The sequence below is a fragment of the Leptodactylus fuscus genome, chromosome 4, assembly GCF_031893055.1.
Source record: "Leptodactylus fuscus isolate aLepFus1 chromosome 4, aLepFus1.hap2, whole genome shotgun sequence".
Taxonomy (NCBI): domain Eukaryota; kingdom Metazoa; phylum Chordata; class Amphibia; order Anura; family Leptodactylidae; genus Leptodactylus; species Leptodactylus fuscus.
This window is the reverse complement of record NC_134268.1, coordinates 40,876,844-40,884,343: the sequence shown is the minus strand read 5'-3', so window position 1 is coordinate 40,884,343 and position 7,500 is coordinate 40,876,844. Positions and strand designations below refer to the sequence as shown.

At 43.2% G+C, this 7,500-nt stretch overlaps 3 non-coding genes across 3 annotated transcripts in view; all 3 read left to right on the top strand.

The window, feature by feature from the left end:
* Positions 1-148: 148 nt before the first annotated feature.
* Positions 149-267, top strand: LOC142202168 (5S ribosomal RNA). Its single transcript, XR_012716041.1, has one exon. It is a non-coding gene; the product is annotated as a 5S ribosomal RNA (ribosomal RNA).
* Positions 268-988: 721 nt separating this feature from the next.
* Positions 989-1,107, top strand: LOC142201989 (5S ribosomal RNA). Its single transcript, XR_012715869.1, has one exon. It is a non-coding gene; the product is annotated as a 5S ribosomal RNA (ribosomal RNA).
* A 6,378-nt stretch (positions 1,108-7,485) lies between these two features.
* The window catches only part of LOC142202083 (5S ribosomal RNA), a 119-nt gene continuing 104 nt past the window's right edge, over positions 7,486-7,500 (top strand). The window contains exon 1 of the ribosomal RNA XR_012715961.1: positions 7,486-7,500. This exon is cut by the window's right edge and continues 104 nt beyond it. This is a non-coding gene — a ribosomal RNA (5S ribosomal RNA).

Below are 7,500 nucleotides of genomic sequence, written 5' to 3'. Positions count from 1 at the left end.
CCCAGCCCTTGCACTGCTCCTGCTGGAATATGAAGTTCCCTTAAGAGAAGGCAAAAAGTGAAGAAAAAGGCCTAGCATGGAGTAGTGCAAAGAGCTGCCGGCAGCCAGGCTGCAAAGTAGAAGAGGAGTAAGTGAGAGACCTGTCTCTGCCTACGGCCACACCACCCTGAACACGCCATATCTCGTCTGATCTCGGAAGCTAAGCAGGGTCGGGCCTGCTTAGTACTTGGATGGGAGACCGCCTGGGAATACCAGGTGCTGTAGGCTTTTGCTTTTCCTCACTTCCACCAGCAGGGGGTCACTCTCCTCTATGCCATTTTTACATTCACTTTTTACACTGCACACTTGCTTCTTTTACATTCGCTTTCTCTCTTGCACTCTTTAGTCCTTGCAAAATCCTTGTATTCTCATTCGTACCTCTATCACTCTTAGCAGCTGCAGCCGCAGCGGGCGTGGTGGCCACCAGCGTTGTGGCTTTTTACTTTTAATAATAGCAGGCTTCATTTCCATAGCATCTGGGCCTCCCGCCGGGCTGGAGGCCATAGCTAGTAACCTGCAGATCAATTTACAGGGCAACACAGGCTGAACATCTTTGTAGGCAACGCGCCCTAGGAAAAGAGAAGCCGACTGAAAAGCTGCTTCGCTTCCAGGCACGGGCAACCATCTCACCTTCTTCCTTAGCCGACTCCTGGACAACGGGCTCCGGCCCAGCTTGCTCTTTCTTTCACCCCCGGGATGGTTTCTTAGCCCTGCGCAGACCCTGCGCCCAGCCCTTTTGAAAGAGGGCGGCTTCGGCCTGTGACTGGTTGCTGAACCACACCTGTGGGTATAAGGGCCGCCCCCAGCCCTTGCACTGCTCCTGCTGGAATATGAAGTTCAGTTAAGAGAAGGCAAAAAGTGAAGTAAAAGGCCTAGCTTGGAGTAGTGCAAAGAGCTGCCGGCAGCCAGGCTGCAAAGTAGAAGAGGAGTAAGTGAGACGCCTGTCTCTGCCTACGGCCACACCACCCTGAAAACGCCCGATCTTATCTGATCTTGGAAGCTAAGCAGGGTTGGGCCTGGTTAGTACTTGGATGGGAGACTGCCTGGGAATACCAGGTGCTGTAGGCTTTTGCTTTTCCTCACTTCCAACAGCAGGGGGTCACTCTCCTCTATGCCATTTTTACATTCACTTTTTACACTGCACACTTGCTTCTTTTACATTCGCTTTCTCTCTTGCACTCTTTAGTCCTTGCAAAATCCTAGTATTCTCATTCGTACCGCTATCACTCTTAGCAGCTGCAGCTGCAGCTGCAGCGGGCGTGGTGGCCACCAGCGTTGTGGCTTTTTACTTTTAATAATAGCAGGCTTAATTTCCATAGCATCTGGGCCACCCGCCCGGCTGGAGGCCATAGCTAGTAACTGTGAAGCATGGGATTTTTTCAAAAAAACAATCGGACCTTGATTGATGAAAAGAATCCAAGGAGTTTATTTCAGGAAGTCCAGTTTTAACAAAAAAAATAATTCTTCAGAAAATCTCCATAATGTATACAACAAACACCTTGTACCTCAGGCTGCTGTAGTCTCACAAACTATCCATCATGTGAACTTCACCAACACATACCCCTACCCAGCTTTCTGGGAATTGGAATCATTTTATACCTTAGACATTTCCCATAATACTCTGCAGTTTTCCCTATAAAACCCTGGAGTTGCTGCAGACTTGCCTCTTATAAGATCAGGGGAGACACACCCAGTGCAACTCCACTCATGCAGGTAAATATGCAAAAACACTTTATAAATCCATGTTAATGTGAACAGTTCCTTAGTGTTAGTATATGGTTCCCAGATGGTAAGACAAGAAATAGTAGGAAAATAGAGCATTAGGTGGCCAGCCTAATGAGGAAAGAAAGAAATAAGAAGCAGAAATAGAACATTCACACAGAGATATTACCAGATCTGGGGACTTATGTACCACCACTAAGGTTACAAAGAAGAAATCACATGGAAACATAACACAAAACAGTTTACCTCTTCACATTCCTCCCCCCTTAAGAAGAAGCTTGTCCTTCTTCAGACAGCTTTCACTTCAGCACCATACCTAGACAAATGATCGGCATTTTGGTGCTTGGACCCTGACCGATGTTGTATCTCAAATTTAAATGGCTGTAATGCTAAATACCATCTAGTTATTCTGGCATTTTTGTCCTTCATGGTATGAATCCAAGTGAGGGGATGATGATCCGTCACTAAAGTAAACTCTCTTCCTAATAAATAATAGCGTAATGCCTCCAATGCCCACTTTATCGCCAGCCCTTCCTTCTCGATTGTAGAATACTTTTGTTCACGGGGAAAAAGTTTCCTACTTAAATAAAGAATAGGGTGTTCCTCACCATTAATCTCTTGACTCAGGACTGCCCCAAGTCCCACCTCAGATGCATCCGTCTGTACAATAAATGGTTTGTCAAAGTTTGGGCTTTGTAAGACTGGTTCTTTACACAAAATTTCTTTTATTTGTTCAAAAGCTAAATCACATTCTCTTGTCCATATCACGTCCTCTCTACTGTTCTTTTTAGTTAGGTCGGTTAAGGGAGCAACGATAGTAGCAAAGTTTGGAATAAAACGTCTATAATAGCCAACAAGACCTAAAAAGGATCTGACCTCTTTCTTTGTGGCTGGAATAGTCGCAGATTGAATGGCTTGTACTTTGGATATCTCTGGCCTTACTTTACCACTACCCACAATAAACCCAAGGTACTTTGTTTCTTGGAATCCCAAAGCACATTTACGTGGATTAATTGTAAATCCTGCTTTCCCAATTTCAGTTATCACCTTTTCCAAGTGATACAAGTGCTCTTCCCATGATTTGCTAAAGATTACCACATCATCTAAATAAGCAGCACTGTACTCCGTATGATCCTTCAAGAGTAAGTCCATGGCTCTTTGAAACGTGGCTGGAGCACCATGAAGACCAAATGGCATGTTTCTGAACTGATACAGACCATTAGGCATCACAAAAGCAGTTTTTTCTTTTGATTTCTCATCAAGTGGAATTTGCCAATAGCCCTTACATAAATCTAGGGTAGAAATATATTCTGCACACCCCAATCTATCTATGAGCTCATCAATACGCGGCATTGGGTAATTGTCAAAACTAGATATAGCATTAATTTTACGAAAATCTATGCAAAATCTTATTGTCCCATCTTTTTTCCCAACCATCACTACAGGTGATGACCAAGGACTTTTAGAGGGTTCAATAACGCCCAATTTAAGCATTTCCTGAACCTCATTTTCAGCCTTACCCTTTAATTTTTCAGGTATACGATAAGGTCTATGTCTGATAGGCGGATGATCTCCAGTATTTATTGTATGAGAAACTAAAGACACACGGCCAGGCTTACTTCCAAAAATATGTGAACTGGACCCTATAATCTTCCTCAGGTCACAATGTTGCTCTTTAGATAACTTTGGATTCAATGTTACCTCTGACCAGTGAGCACAATTTTTCAACAAATCATAGATTTCTTCAGACATATCCTGTGAAGACTCTGCGACAATAGTACAGGTAGTGTTATCTTTAGGACTAACCTCTGGTTCAATCCAACGTTTTAATAAATTTACATGGTAAACCTTATTTTTTTGTTTTTTATCTGGGGTTTCAATTTCAAAGTCAACAGGACCTGTTTGTCTAACCACTTTATATGGCCCTTGCCATCTGGCCAACAACTTATTCTCACTGCTGGGAAGCAAGAGAAGAACCTTATCCCCAACTTTAATCGATTTATTTTTGGCATGTTGATCATACCATTTCTTTTGGTAAACTTTTGCCTTGTGGACATTATCATGAGATACCTTAATCAATTTCATTAATCTTTCTCTCATTTCCAATACATGTTCCACCACATTCTTCTGATGACCATCTTTACCTTCCCATACCTCTTTAATAACATCCAAGAGTCCCCTGGGTCGTCTCCCATATAACAATTCAAAAGGACTAAACCCTGTAGACTCTTGTGGAACCTCACGATAGGCAAATAATAGAAAGGGCAACCATTTGTCCCACAGTTTTGGATCATTATGTGCAAATTTCCTAAGCATGTTTTTCAAGGTTTGGTTATACCGTTCAGTCACCCCATCAGTTTGTGGATGATAAGGGGTAGTCCTGAGAGGCTGTATACCAAGAAGCTTATAAACTTCTAACAGAAAGGAAGATGTAAAGTTACTCCCCTGATCAGTAAGGATATGCTTAGGTAATCCAACCCTGCTAAACACCTTCAGAATTTCCTCAGCAACTCTTTTAGCAGTAACTGTGCGCATAGGTATGGCTTCAGGATACTTGGTACAGTAATCAACAATTGTAAGAATAAAACGGTTACCTTTGGAACTTCTTTCTAGTGGACCGATAATATCCATACCCACAGTATTAAATGGTTCATCAATTATTGGTAAGGGTATAAGCTCTGCTTTGGGAGGAGCTGAAGCAGTGTACTGACATATTGGGCAACTACGACAGTAAGTAGTGATCTCATCATAAACTCCAGGCCAATAGAACCGATAGAGTACTCTGGCCAAAGTTCTTTTATAACCCAAATGTCCAGCAACAGGAATATCATGCGCTAATTTCAAAATTTCTGGTCTAAACATTTTTGGCACAACTAACTGTTGCACTTGTTCTCCTGTTTTTGGGTGACTACACACTCTATATAAAATATTGTTTTCAACCAGATAATAGGGTGTAACAAGCTGCTTACCACTTTCTGCAACCACTTTACTGTTAGTTAAACCGTGTTCATACAATGCATATAAGTCAATGTCCTGTTTTTGTTCAAATGCAATATCAGTGTCCCACAAGTCAGCATTTTTATACTTGCCATCCAGGGAAACTCTTCTCCTAGAGACATCCTGCTGTCCTGGAACTCTCAGAGGCTTGGATGATGGCGGCTCCATGATGTCCTCATGAAATGGGAAAATGTCCTCCAAAGTCTCATCTCTCTTGTGTGCCTTTGCTTTAGCTCTGGTAGTCACAGCAGACAGCTGGCTTTTCCCCATTAGCAAATCTTTGAATCCAGGTGTGGTTCTTCCAAGGATCACTGGTACTTGTAGTTCTGGAACAACAACTGCTGGCATGGTAAAACATTTCTCATCCAACTGCAGGTCAATATTTGATGTGGAGTATTTTTTTGTATCTCCATGAACACAAGTAATTGGCACTTTGGGAGAGTCCATCTTCTGAGTTATTAGGTTCTCCTTTACCAAGCTTAATTTACTGCCAGAATCAAGCAAAGCATCCACGTTCTGTCCATTAACTTGGATTGGCAGCATGAAGTCACTGCTAGCAAAAAACAATCCAGACTTTGTGCCTTTAGAGCTTTTCCTGGGGCAAAATTTAGCTATGTGTCCCTTTTCTTGGCAAATATAGCACATTTTTTCACTGGTGACAGTTTGTAATGGACTTCTGGCTTCTTGACCTCTCCCTCCAGAGAAAGTTCTGAATGGTTTGGCTGGGCCAGTTGCAGACCTGCTTAGGTCTCTTTTTGCTAGGATAAAGTCCTCTGCCAAAGAAATAGCTTTGTCAGCATTTTTGGGCCGATGTTTTTTAACCCAAGCAAGAACATCAGCTGGAAGAATTTGTAAAAATTGTTCAAGTATGATCACTTCACTGATCTGCTCAGTCGTCTTGTTGTCTGGTTTCATCCATTTCATGTATAAGTCTTGCAGGCGAGTAAAGACTTCCCTTGGACCATCAGTGTAGCTGTACTTGAGTTCTCTGAACCTCTGTCTATAGGTTTCCTCACTGATGTCATATCGCCTTAGAATAGTCTCTTTAACCAAGTCATAGTTATTTGCATCATTCATGTTCATGTGGCTATATGCCAGTTGGGCTTGTCCAGTAAGATATGGCGCCAGTCTTACCACCCACTGTTCCTTAGGCCACTGACAGGTATGTGCAATTCTTTCAAATGTGGATAAATAGGCTTCAATATCATCTTCTGGAGAAAGTTTAGTCATGCGAGGGTCTTTCCAAGCAACAGGCGGTCTCAGGGTTTGAAACAGCTCCCTCCAGCGTTCATCCTGACGTCGCAATTCCTCGCAATTTCTCCTGGCTTCCTCCATTTGCCTTTTTTCTGCATTGATCTGCTGCACAGTTAACCATTTCATAAGCTCAGCAATGCTCTCTGGTAAAGTCTTTTCAGAAGGCTCAGCAACACTTGGAGTTAATGGAGCAGCTGTGGCTCCTTGCACTTCTGCATCCTCCTCTATCAGTGCTCTCTGTCTGACACCCTGACTTTTCATATTCACCAGCTTCCTTGCAACAGTTCGCTTTGCAGACTTAGTTGGCGGCTTTGCATTAATACGCCAGGAACGTGTCTTGTACATAACTCCCTTGTTTCTTTAGGCTTGAGTACTTACAGCAATACTCCAAAAATCATCCCACTTCTGACACCATATGTGAAGCATGGGATTTTTTCAAAAAAACAATCGGACCTTGATTGATGAAAAGAATCCAAGGAGTTTATTTCAGGAAGTCCAGTTTTAACAAAAAAAATAATTCTTCAGAAAATCTCCATAATGTATACAACAAACACCTTGTACCTCAGGCTGCTGTAGTCTCACAAACTATCCATCATGTGAACTTCACCAACACATACCCCTACCCAGCTTTCTGGGAATTGGAATCATTTTATACCTTAGACATTTCCCATAATACTCTGCAGTTTTCCCTATAAAACCCTGGAGTTGCTGCAGACTTGCCTCTTATAAGATCAGGGGAGACACACCCAGTGCAACTCCACTCATGCAGGTAAATATGCAAAAACACTTTATAAATCCATGTTAATGTGAACAGTTCCTTAGTGTTAGTATATGGTTCCCAGATGGTAAGACAAGAAATAGTAGGAAAATAGAGCATTAGGTGGCCAGCCTAATGAGGAAAGAAAGAAATAAGAAGCAGAAATAGAACATTCACACAGAGATATTACCAGATCTGGGGACTTATGTACCACCACTAAGGTTACAAAGAAGAAATCACATGGAAACATAACACAAAACAGTTTACCTCTTCACAGTAACCTGCAGACCAATTTACAGGGCAACACAGGCTGAACATCTTTGCAGGCAACGCGCCCTAGGAAAAGAGAAGCCGACTGAAAAGCAGCTTCGCTTCCAGGCACGGGCAACCATCTCACCTTCTTCCTTAGCCGACTCCTGGACAACGGGCTCCGGCCCAGCTTGCTCTTTCTTTCACCCCCGGGATGGTTTCTTAGCCCTGCGCAGACCCTGCGCCCAGCCCTTTTGAAAGAGGGCGGCTGCGGCCTGTGACTGGTTGCTGAACCACACCTGTGGGTATAAGGGCCGCCCCCAGCCCTTGCACTGCTCCTGCTGGAATATGAAGTTCCCTTAAGAGAAGGCAAAAAGTGAAGAAAAAGGCCTAGCGTGGAGTAGTGCAAAGAGCTGCCGGCAGCCAGGTTGCAAAGTAGAAGAGGAGTAAGTGAGATGCCTGTCTCTGCCTACGGCCACACC